Source organism: Oncorhynchus masou, chromosome 4, assembly GCF_036934945.1.
Source record: "Oncorhynchus masou masou isolate Uvic2021 chromosome 4, UVic_Omas_1.1, whole genome shotgun sequence".
Classification (NCBI taxonomy): Eukaryota; Metazoa; Chordata; class Actinopteri; order Salmoniformes; family Salmonidae; genus Oncorhynchus; species Oncorhynchus masou.
The window spans coordinates 3,433,086-3,446,458 of record NC_088215.1 but is presented as its reverse complement, the minus strand read 5'-3'; the positions used below and the strand labels follow the sequence as shown (position 1 = coordinate 3,446,458).

At 38.5% G+C, this 13,373-nt stretch overlaps 1 pseudogene; it reads left to right on the top strand.

The window, feature by feature from the left end:
* The window catches only part of LOC135520267 (zinc finger protein 239-like), a 467,619-nt pseudogene that overhangs the window by 434,498 nt on the left and 19,748 nt on the right, over positions 1-13,373 (top strand).

Genomic DNA, 13,373 nt, shown 5'->3' with positions numbered 1-13,373 from the left:
ATATTAACTAATTGTCTCACTGTTTGGCTTTATCTATACTCTTGGATTTTTTTTGAAAAACATGTCTATGGTGGCAATTTCTAAAGTCCTTATATAGGTTAATTAAGGTTCTCGATCCTATCCATAATCCTGAATCACCACATATGTCATATATCCCTGTCAAACTTTAATACTATTTAAATAAAAATATTCTAATGGTTAAATAAAGCCAAAATGAATGCTAACCACATCATATCTCTTTTCTGTGTTAATGAAATCTCTCCTTCTGGAATCCACTGTATTTTTATCTAAAAATAACATGGGTTTACCTTAAAATCAGTCACATCAATAATTTAATATGTTGTTAATATATGTTGCATAGTTGGGATACCATCCCTAAGAACTGCAACTTATTTATTTTCATAAATAATTTTGTTTATAAAATCACCTTTTCTATCATGTATTTTCCTGCCCTATTGGCTTAAACTGTGTCCTGTCCAAACCTCAAAGGAGCATCCTCCCCCATTTATAATCGATGATTAATATGATTTCTGTTCCTGTTGTAGTACTAAATTGAGACCTTCACAGCCAATGTTTAAAACAGAATCCTGAACCTGGCTGGCCTTCCTCCTCACTAGAGTTTATTCCCCCACACCCCATAATTTGACCTGCCTCAATTCCACTTGCTCCTCTGTGGTTCAAACTGTAATTATGTCCAAGAGCTATAAACTCCATTATAATTAATTTACCTTAAAAACCAGTATCACCTATGACCACAAATTCAATTCATTATTCAAATGTCTCCCCCCCCCCCCCGTGGCTGATCAGACCACCAGGGAAGGCCATGAAAACAGGTCAAAGGTTACACCACCCTTTTACATCCGTGTTCCATACAATATTAGACATGTTAAATTCACTTGTTTAATTAAAACTCCTAATAAAACTCCTAATATTCCATATGTGAGTCTACCCCTTTAAGATATCTTCTCTCTGGGAACATGGAAATCCCCTTAAACCCAAACCGTTACTACAAAAACAAAACCTAATAATTATGATAATACCCTCAAATCATTTGTTTTAAATTTCCTCGATGTTTCATGTAACTCATTCAGTCTTTCTCCAAATTGTCTCCCCAAAATGCTTTAAACCCTGCCATTACACTCACACAACTGTGATAAACGTGCACTGTCCCTTTAAAATGAAACACTCTCAGCCAGCAATACCACTTGTAAAGCTCCTATTATTGATACATTCTAAACATTTTAGAACATCAAATCAAAGATTAAATCATTCCCCCCAGAATCGAGAATATAGGCTACTGACCTTGTCGCCGACTGGGAAAAGCAATGCCGGTTGAATTCTGTCACCGTCTCTCTGTCGACCTTAGATAAATACATACCGGCCTGTTCTTTAACCTCAATTCAGAGGCCAGGTCTTCAAATAACGGGACTAGACCCGCCCGTGCACGGTTTTCGGCGTACTACCTTTGGACGACAGAGGCAGGTTTTGGAAATCCGCTCGAAGGACCAATTGTTAAAGGCATTATATTCCTATACGTTTATTTAACCAATTCAATTAAACACTCTGCCCATTCCTAAGAATTTGTAAGATACTTATTTGCATAAAATGGACAGAGGCCAGTCTCAATCTGTAGAGTTTATTCTCGAGAGTACTGAACATGGTACAATTTACAACAGGTTTTAAACTAAAAATGACGTCAATGTCCGTCCTCCACTCCGATACAATGGCAGTATAGTTCACAAGCCTTCCCACATCATCCACCACCGGTTTAGATCATTTACTATCAGCCCAAGGTTTCTCCCCTCCCTGTGTAGAGACAGGATGTCTCTTAAGGAACACAGCATTCCAGCCAGTCTGACGATAGCTCCATTCGTTTCTGACAAGGAACAGACCGTCTTTGTTCTAATTCTTGATAATAATTACACACATTATATTCAGTACTATGATTATAATAAGATTCATAAATCCATACAGTAACATAATAGTATTCTGTTTAGTCATAGTTCTGATTGAAATGTATACATAATTTAGTCATTATTGATAAAAATCCCTTAACAGTATTCCCTGCCCGTTTTGGTAAAAAGCTGAGGGATGGGACTGGAGAAATGTAACCATCCATGATATCAACATTATAGTTTTAACCATGTTTTGAGGATATACAGTGTTTGTTTATATTTACTGACAAACATTGGAGTTTATATTATTAAGATTATATTTTGGGTTCTGATGGGGTACGACAGTTGAACTAAGCTCATGAGGCATTTATAAGTGAATTCTTCAAGAAACAGATGGGTACATATCATTAATGTATAAGTCCCTAAATGGATGTAACAACTGCTGATTGCCCCTTTAAGACTATATACAGTGGGGCAAAAAAGTATTTAGTCAGCCACCAATTGTGCAAGTTCTCCCACTTAAAAAGATGAGAGAGGCCTGTAATTTTCATCATAGGTACACTTCAACTATGACAGACAAAATGAGGAAAAAAATAATCCAGAAAATCACATTGTAGGATTTTTAATGAATTTATTTGCAAATTATGGTGGAAAACTTTTGTTACTGACCAAATACTTATTTATCTCAATACTTTGTTATATACCCTTTGTTGGCAATGACAGAGGTCAAACGTTTCTGTAAGTCTTCACAAGGTTTTCACACACTTGCTGGTATTTTGGCCTATTCCTCCATGCCCCACTGTATTGGGCTAATCTAATAGGAGATATTGAGGACTACAGTATTTCAGAAATTGTCATTGGATGCATTTGATCAATTGTTAACGTTTTGTTGATGGTCCACTCTTGATGTTCTACACGTTACAGTGTAGCTTCAGCCATTCCTACAGAACAACATTAAAGCGTAGAACCCCTTTACTGCATATTGGTTCAATGACTGCAGAGATGGTACTTACTGGTGTTAAACAGATCTCCAACCTCCTCTTCTTCCTCCAATGTGACAGTAATCTCCCCCTCCTCCTCTTTCACTCCAAAAACTGCATCCTCTTCTTTCTCTTCCTCCTCTTCTTTTACTGTAACATTCTCCTCCTCTTTCACTCTGAACCCTTCTTCCTCTTCTTTCACTGAAATGTCTTTCTCTTCTTTCACGGTAACAGCTTCACCCTCCACTTGTTTTTGTATTGAAATGAGAGCTTCTTCCTCCGTCCAGCAGACCTTCTCTTCCTTAGCTGGAGGAGAGTAGCTTAGTAAACTCATGGCCGGAGATGTTAGCTAGCTATCATTAGCGACTAGCCTAGTTACATTTACATTTACATTTAAGTCATTTAGCAGACGCTCTTATCCAGAGCGACTTACAAATTGGTGAATTCACCTTCTGACATCCAGTGTAACAGCCACTTTACAATAGTGCATCTAAATCATTAAGGGGGGGTGAGAAGGATTACTTATCCTATCCTAGGTATTCCTTGAAGAGGTGGGGTTTCAGGTGTCTCCGGAAGGTGGTGATTGACTCCGCTGTCCTGGCGTCGTGAGGGAGTTTGTTCCACCATTGGGGGGCTAGTTCTATAATAACTTAGCAAAACAGCTAGCTGACAAACAATGTAAATATATAATTAAATGGGCCAACAGGTACATACGAAGACGTGTGTTTAATACACAGCGACTAATATACACCAAAACAGTGTAAAGAGCATAAATGTTGTAGCTATGTTTGCTAGAAAGCTACCGAGGTGTCTGACTAGCTGTTGTTGTTGAAGGAGCGTCCCGTCCACTAGTTTATACGTCACACTGGCAGCATTGCCTGAACCTAAGATATGCACATCGCCATCTGGTGACTGGAGTGGGTAATGCAGTTGAGGAACCAAAAGTTAATTTTCATACCTTAAGGGAACATTTTGACGCTTGCCATATGGTTAGTGAGAAAGTCCATATTGCAAATGTACGGTCCCTTACTAGACGTCCGAAAACGTTTCTAAAATTCACGGATCGAGTCGGGCCGCGCGGCAGGGCCAGATCTTCCAGGAAGTCATCAAACGAACTCTTTCGGACATTCTGTTTCCGTTTTATAAAATATTCACATTTTGGTCATTTTTCCGCTGTCCCGGTAAATCCCACAAGAGGGCGAATGGAATCATATTGCAAATGTACAAACCATCACAAATCACGACATGGCCTTATCTCCTAAACGGAAAAGACTTTGATGACGAAACTTGGTGAGCATAGGTTTGGCATAATGGGCAGTTGGCTCCGAACAAGATGGAGTCTAGGCCTCAATGGTTATTGAGTTATGGCCATTTTTCTGGGATTAAAGGTCAAAAATGAAAATAGAAAAATAATTTGACCGCTTCACTTCAAAGTAAGTGAACCTACGGTGTCAATAAAAAAATAACCAGCCATTTATCTATCGTCATATAAGAGAAATCGTACAATGTCAAATTGGTGATGTTCAAAAATAGGTGGGTTTATTTGTTGAAAAGTTACAGATCAATTTGCAGTGTGTTCATACAAATCTTTTTAAAGTGTGCTTCGGAGCTCTGCGAGATATCTGTGATTTTCTGTGATTTTCTGAAATGACACACTCATTGAACCCTCCGTAAATAAGTCAGTTCTTAACGTAAAGACTTAAAACGCAAAATTCAATAAGTGCCTACCCCACCCATGGAGGATATCTGTTCACTTTCAGCTCCCTGTGTAAACCGGAAGTTCATTACAATGGTGTCATAGGCGCTGTTTTGAAGGTTTAAAAAGGTCTGATCTTTTCAAAACTTCATATGTGTTATTAGGCAACCCCCATGAAGTGTAAATCAGTAACAGATGTCAAAGAAAAGCTCTCTCACACACACACACAGCAAGGATGGCGTGACAAAGTGTGGTGCTTAAAGACACTCAGAGCCTGTAATGGCATTACCATAATCTCTAGGCTGTGCCGAGTTCAACGAGATGCCCCGCTTGACCGTAGCTTGCTCGGTCTAAGCGCAGCGGCCATGAGAAAAAGTAGGCCCATAATGAAGCCTGGCCCTAATTTTCATTTGCTTTTGGGTGACAGTGGGAGAACCTTTAGGGTGAGAAGCACAATTTGACCTCAGGAGTGTTCCTGAGGTCATCCCAATACGTGCAAGCCTAACCTTGACCGTGTGGCATTAACCCTTAACAGTAAAATAGTTTTTTTTGATCTCACAGATTACACTGACATCTCTCCCCATAGGAATACATTGCCTGCACCCCTAAATTCAACTTGAAGCCTATGTGGGTTATGAATATCTTATGAATCTGTGTTCGATGACATTCCATCATACCACTATAAGGGTAGCTGTGTTGATTCTAAGCTTCCTGAAGCAACCGGAAGTGATTAAATTCACCCTAAAAGTTTTTTGAAAGACATAACCTGCAATTATGAAAATCACTGCATTCAACCCTGTGTCGATCAGTCAATTCTTAACATAAAGACTTAAAACTCAGGATTCTGTAAGAGCATACCCGAAGCAAAATATGTGTTTACTTATAGCTTCCTGTGCCAACCGGAAGTACCTTAAATGGTGTCATATGTGCTGTTTCGAAGGGTTAAAAAGGTCAGATCTTTTTAAAACTTCATATGTGTGATTAGGCAACCCTCATGAACTGTAAATCAGTCATTTTTTTCCCAACAGATGTCAAAGAAAAGGTCTCACACGCACACACACACACACACACACACACACACACACACACACACACACACACACACACACACACACACACACAGAGCAAGGATGGAGTGACAAAGTGCGGTGCTCAAAGACACACAGAGCCTACAATGGCATTAACATATTCTCAAGGTCGTGCCGAGTTCTGAAATGTTAGAAACCTGTTCTAGAGCTCAGGTCGATAGTGCGTGGTGAGTTATGTGGCTCTAGATGGTTCTCGGACCGAGAAACAGCCTCGTACATTTGCAATAACTTCAATTCATTTTTACATCACGAAAATGCTGACATTTAGAAATGTCTCAGAGTCGCAAGACTAGGTGCATTGCGACCGCATTGGCCCATATAGACGGACCCCAACGTTTCTGTCCGATAGCTCATTCAAGGACCCCATAGCATGTCATGGAAAAAAGTGGATTTTCAGCACCAATTAAGGTCTTGCTCGGGCACCAAATGACCTATTGAGCCGAAACTTGGGATTCTGGGTTGCCTCAGCTTGGCCTGCACATAATGTCAGAACTGGACCCACAGCTAGAACGTAACTACGTGTTGTATGTTTTTTGGGGGTTTGAACAGAAGGCGTTGTGAATTTTGGGCCTGCTCTGAAGTATGTGATAGTTGGCTCCTAAACGAGTTGGAAAAAGTGGGTGTGGTTTCAGTTTGTATCAGTTTGGTGTCAGAATGATATCTAATTGACTGATGGACGGTGACTTGCTGGTGACCTTTGTCCCTTTGCAATATGTTTAAACAGTGAGGTACCATCACCAAAGAGACATTCTGAAATCAACCCCAACGAGCGATGGAGAGGAACCAGAATCACAGCCCAGCCATCCCGAGTTCATCGGGCCAGTCAATTTCGCATTCCTGCAGGATTTTTGAGCATGACAAATTCGTGATGTAAATAACCATTGAAACATATTACAAATGCACGTGCATTTGCAATATGATTCAACAGTGAAAAAACATTACCAAATGGACATGATGAAATCAACACAACGAGCGATGGAGAAGAACCACTATCACTGCCCGGCCATCCTGAGTCCATCAGGCCAGTCAATTTTGCATTTCTGCAGGATTTTTGAGCATGTCAAATTCGTGATGGTACATGGCAAATGGACATAACATGCTGATTTGGCATTTTCAAATCTTTCATATTTTGACTTCCTATGAAATCATATTGCAAATGGACAAAACCTATGCACAAGTAAAAAAAAGTTTAAAAAAATAATCATATAAAAATTTGACAAATGTATATTCATACAGTTCTTGTGAATTAATTGACAAAACAAATCGAAATATTTTCGATAAACCATCCAGAAAGCACTTTTTAAAGGGGGTGATAAGTTTTTGAAAAAAAGTTCACAATTTGGACTTTTGACTTCCTATGAAATCATATTGCAAATGGAGAAAACATATGCCTTATGCACAAGTAAAAAAAAATGATAATAAAATATGACAGTTGATACAGTTCTTATACACATTTTTGATTTTTTTTTTTGCTATTTAACTTTTGACTTCCTATGAAATCATATTGCAAATGGACAAAACATATGCCTTATGCACAAGTAAAAAATAATAAAAAATATGATAATAAAATTGGACAAAAGTATATTCATACAGTTCTTACACATGTGTAATTGACAAAAAAAATCTAAAGAATTTTGAAAAACGGTCCAGAAAGCACTTTTTTAACTTCTTCGATATAGAGGGCGCTCTTTTAATTTTTGTATAAAAAACATTCCCGTTTTAAACAAGATATTTTGTCACGAAAAGATGCTCCACTATGCATATAATTGACAGCTTTGTAAAGAAAACACTCTGACGGTTCCAAAACCGCAAAGATATTATCTGTGAGTGCCACAGAACTAATGCTACAGGCGAAACCAAGATGAAATTTCAAACAGGAAATGGCCCAGATTTTGAAGGCGCTGTGTTCCAATGTCTCCTTATATGGCTGTGAATGCGCCAGGAATGAGCCTACGCTTTCTGTCGTTTCCCCAAGGTGTCTGCAGCATTGTGACGTATTTGTAGGCATATCATTGGAAGATTGACCATAAGAGACTACATTTACCAGGTGCCCACTTGGTGTCCTCCGTCGAAATTATTGCGTAATCTCCAGCTGCGTGCATTTTACCATTTGCTTCAGAGGAGAAAGTCAACTGCCACGAATGACTTACCATCGAATAGATATGTGAAAAACACCTTGAGGATTGATTCTAAACAACGTTTGCCATGTTTCTGTCGATATTATGGAGTTAATTTGGAAAAAAGTTTGGCGTTGTAATGACTGAATTTTCGGGTTTTTGTCTTAGCGAAACGTGATGAACAAAACGGAGCGATTTCTTCTACACAAATAATCTTTTTGGAAAAACTGAACATTTGCTATCTAACTGAGAGTCTCATTGAAAACATCTGAAGTTCTTCAAAGGTAAAGGATTTTATTTGAATGCTTTTCTTGTTTTTGTGAATATGTTGCCTGCTGAATGCTAGGCTAATGCTATGCTAGGTATCAATACTCTTACACAAATGCTTGTGTAGCTATGGTTGAAAAGCATATTTTCAAAATCTGAGATGACCGTGTTGTTAACAAAAGGCTAAGCTTGTGAGTGAATATATTTCTTTCATTTCATTTGCGATTTTCATGAATAGTTAACATTGCGTTATGGTAATGAGCTTGAGGCTATGATTACGCTCCCGGATACGGGATTGCTCGGGGTGATACGTTTTTGAAAAATGTTTCAGTTTTTAAAAATTTTACTTTTGGATGTTGACTTGTGTTACATTTACAATATGAAAAATCACGGTGGAGCGCACTCGCCATCTGTTGGATTTTTAAAGTGTTACACTTGGTATTTGCCACATGGCACTTGCAATCAACTTTGAATGAAACGACGCCGAATTGAGTGGTATTGGACACCGTGCATATGGTTTGTCCAGTGCCAATGACTTCCCATTCATTTTTGTACATTTCAGGGGTGTGTTCCCTTACATTTATTAAGTTTAATATTATATTAAGTCGTTCAAAGAGAAGCATGTGTTGATTGATTCGTTTTTAATGAGTGAGAAATTAAAATAAACTTTACACCCACTACATATTTGCATTGAACCATACTTCTGACATGGATCATTTTGACCTCAGAGACATATCTTTGATCATAGCCAAAATGTGGTTTATTAAATTCTTTCAATTTTTCATGACTTTGTCAATCAACTTGTTCTTAATAAATCTAAATCATTGTTTAGTATTTCTGTATCCAAATGGATTTTTAACAAATTCAAATCCTTTGGAGTCATGTTGACCCCAGCCAAAAGCACCTTTAATAAATATAGGATGTTTATTTCAAATCACAATCGTATCACATTTTATTGGTCACATACGTGTGTTTAGCAGATGTTATTGCGGGTGTAGTGAAATCCTTGTGGTTCTACCTCTGACAGTGCAGTAATATCTAACAAGTAATATCTAACAATTTCACAACATACACACACATCTAAGTATTTGAATCTAGATTTCTCTGTATCCCACCAGAGGGTGGAGGGGCATCTGTTTCAGTGGTTTTGACCAGGAAGACACCTGCAGACACACAGTATAGTGCCTCCCATGACCTCTCCTAAGATTGGACTTTTCTATGCCACGTATCACATGACTGTGTACAAAACTGCCAATGGTAGAAAACTCTGCCAGCGCTATACAGTGCATTCGTTAAGTATTCAGACCCCTCAACTTTTCCACTTTTTTTATGTTACAGCCTCATTCTAAAATGGAATCATTTTACTTAAGTATTCAGACCCTTTGCTGTGATACTCAAAATTGAGCTCGGATGCATCCTGATTCCATTGATCATTCTTGAGATGTTCTACAACTTGATTGGAGCCAAATTCAATTCAATTGACATGATTTGGAAAGGTACAGACCTGTCTATATAAGGTCCCACAGTAGTTCACAGTGCATGTCAGAGCAAAAACCAAGCCATGACGTCAAATGAATTGTCCATAGAGCTCTGAGACAGGATAGTGTTGAGGCACAGATCTGGGGAAAGGTACCAAAAAATGTCTTCAGCATTGAAGGTCCCCAAGAACACAGTGGCCTCCATCATTTTTAAAAGGAAGAAGTTTGGAACCACCAAGACTCTTCCTAGAGCTGGCTGCCCGGCCAAACTGAGAAATTGGGAGAGAAGGACCTTGGTCAGGGAAGGTGAACTCGATTGTCACGACTTCTACCGAAGACGATGCCTCTCCTTACTCGGCGGTCGACGTCACCAGTCTTCTAGCCATCATTGATCCATTTTTCATTTTCCATTGGTTTTGTCTTGTCTTCCTACACACCTGGTTTCAATCCCATTAATTACCTGTTGTGTATTTAACCTTCTGTTTCCCATCATGTCTTTGTCAGAGATTGTTTTATGTTCAGTGTCGTGTTGTTTGTATTTGGTGCGCGACGAGTCCTCATACACAATTTGTTTCATTTTGTATTTATGGTTTTGGAGTTATGTTTTGTTTTATTAAATTACTCCATTTTACCAAGTTGAATTCTCCTGTGCCTGGCTTCCCTGCCACCTATACACAATTGTGACACCGATGTTCACCTTGACAGAGCTCCAGAGTTCCTCTGTGGAGATGGGAGAACCTTTCACAAGGACAACCATCTCTGCAGCACTCCACCAATCAGGCCTTAAGGTAGCAATGATTAAATTGTGTAAATGTATCCCAATGGACAATTCTGTGAACTGTTCTGTGAAAGGTGTCGGCTATAGATGACATGCAGAAGCTTGCAGGGATTTGTAGTCTTGCATGTTAGAATCCGAGAGAATTATGAATTATCCCTCTGCACATGTACTGCACTGGAATTATCCCTCCAAACATGTACTGCACTGGAATTATCCCTCTACACATGTACTGTACTGGAAGTATCCCTCTACACATGTCCTGTACTGGAATTATCCCTCCAAACATGTACTGCACTGGAATTATCCCTCCAAACATGTACTGCACTGGAATTATCCCTCTACACATGTACTGTACTGGAATTATCCCTCTACACATGTACAGCACTGGAATTGTCCCTCTACAAATACACTGTACTGCACTGGAATTATCCCTCTACACATGTACTGTACTGTAATTATCCCCTTACACATGTACTGTACTGGAATTATATCTCTACACCCTTTACACATGTACTGCACTGGAATTTTCCCTCTACAGCCTTTACACATGTACTGCACTGGAATTATCCCTCTAGACATGTACTGTACTGGAATTATCCAATTGGATACGTGCAGAAACGTGCTGTTTTTTTTATTTGGCCATCAAAATTGTCTCTGATTTTTCTGATTGGTTACATTTCAGTCACATGTGCATAAGAGTGTCTGATGTCTGCAGGTCAATGCAACTGAGAAATATGATCCTTGTAATTATTCGATGTGAATATCAGCAGTGGTAATGATTGTGAAATGTTTTGTTCATTTCATCAGAGCAACATAATAATGAATGATTTCTGAACAACCATTTTTTATTTAATGTCTATTAAGAGTATCTTATCAACTTTATTTCACTTGGTGATGTTTCATTATAGAGAACATAACATGACAATACATGACATCTAAGTAGCTAAATATGATTATGGACTAACAGTCTGTAACAGTTTGAAGGGCACAACTCATGTTATTCTGGTTAAACAGTGAGAGACAGGTTGATAAAGGAGTGGGGATTTTTTGACAATTAGGAAATAATATGTCATGTTTTACTCGTACCTCAGCCAGCATTGTGAATGGTTAGGAAATAATATATCATGTTTTACTGGTACCTCAGCCAGCATTGTGAATGGTTAAGAAATAATATGTCATGTTTTACTTGTACCTCAGCCAGTATTGTGAATGGTGTCTGAGGTGGTGACATACTAGACAATGGCAGTAAATCTAATACGTAGGTGTTTTTAGTCAGGCATGAAAGGTCTGTGATGGTTCTGTGGTTATTAGTTACTGACCTTGGAATACATTTCTGGCCATGCGGGGAGAGTCTGAATCAAACCCAATGTCCACCTGGTACACTGACAGGGTCTGAATCAAACCCAATGTCCACCTGGTACACTGAGAGGGTCTGAATCAAACCCAATGTCCACCTGGTACACTGACAGGGTCTGAATCAAACCCCATGTCCACCTGGCACACTGACAGGGTCTGAATCAAACCCAATGTTAGGGGGAGGGAAGATTGGTCAAAAAGGTGGTGATTATAGTTGTTCTCCTGCATGATTGTTATGCAACAACACTGTTTACAAAAGCTTTGTTAATGAACAAGAAGGCCTGCACACTGTTTACAAAAGCTTTGTTAATGAACAAGAAGGCCTGCACACTGTTTACAAAAGTGTTGTTAAAGAACAAGGCCCACACAAGCTTTGTTAAAGAACAAGGCCCACACACTGTTTACAAAAGCTTTGTTAAATCGGCACAACAGTTTTCAGCTGTGCTAACATAATTGCAATGGAGTTTTCTACTGATCAATTAACCTTTTAAAATGATCATCTTGGATTAACGAACATAATGTGCCATTGGAACACAGGAGTGATGGTTGCTGATAATGGGCCTCTGTATGCCTATCTCGATATTCCATAAAAAATCAACCGTTTCCAGCTCCAATAGTCATTTACAACATTAACAATGTCTACACTGTATTTCTGATCAATTTTATGTTATTTTAATGGACAATTTAAAAAAATGTTCTTTCAAAAACAAGGACACTTCTTACTGACCCCAAACTTTTGTTACACCATGTAGGAGCAGTATAGACCTAGTCTTTTCATTATATACGTCAACATGATGTATTGTTACACCATGTAGGAGCAGTATAGACCTAGTTTGTTCATTATATACAGTGGAGAGAACAAGTATTTGATCACTGCCAAGTTTTCCTACTTACAAAGCATGTAGAGGTCTGTAATTTTTATCATAGGTACACTTCAACTGTGAGAGGCGGAATCTAAAACAAAAATCCAGAAAATCACATTGTATATTTTTAAGTAATTAATTTGCATGTTATTGCATGACATAAGTATTTGATCACCTACCAATCAGTAAGAATTCCGGCTCTCACAGACCTGTGTCACGTTCTGACCTTTATTTTCCTTTGTTTACAGACCTCTACATGCTTTATAAGTAAACCTGCAAAATCGGCAGTGTATCAAATACTTGTTCTCCCCACTGTACATCTACATGATGTATTCTTACACACCAAAAAATAAAGGGAAATGTATATTATTTTATTATGATACAATTGCTCAGAGAAAGTGATTTATTTTAACATGTAATTCTCAAAAGGTAGGGATCTGAATTATTGCTACCCATGTTTTTAATACTCTAGCACCTTCCCCTTGGGAGGTTAACGACACTCAAATGTTTTATGAGATTAGAGAACACATTGGGTTGGATCTTAGATCATTCCTCCTTACTTGATCTCTCCAGGTCCTTGATTTATTTAGTCTGCGCTTGTGGACTGCCCTGTTCAATTCAAACCACAGGTTTTCAATGGAGTTTAAGTCCGAAGACTGAGATGGACATTGGAAATGTTGATTTTGTGCCAAATTAATAGTTTATTTCTGGATCTTGATGTGTCTTGCTGGAAGATCCACTTATGGCCAAGTTTCAGCCTCCGAGCAGAGTTATGGGCTAAAATATCCTGGTAGTGGGTAAAGTTTATTTATTTATTTTATACATACATTTTTACTCATCTTGATCAAGGGTATC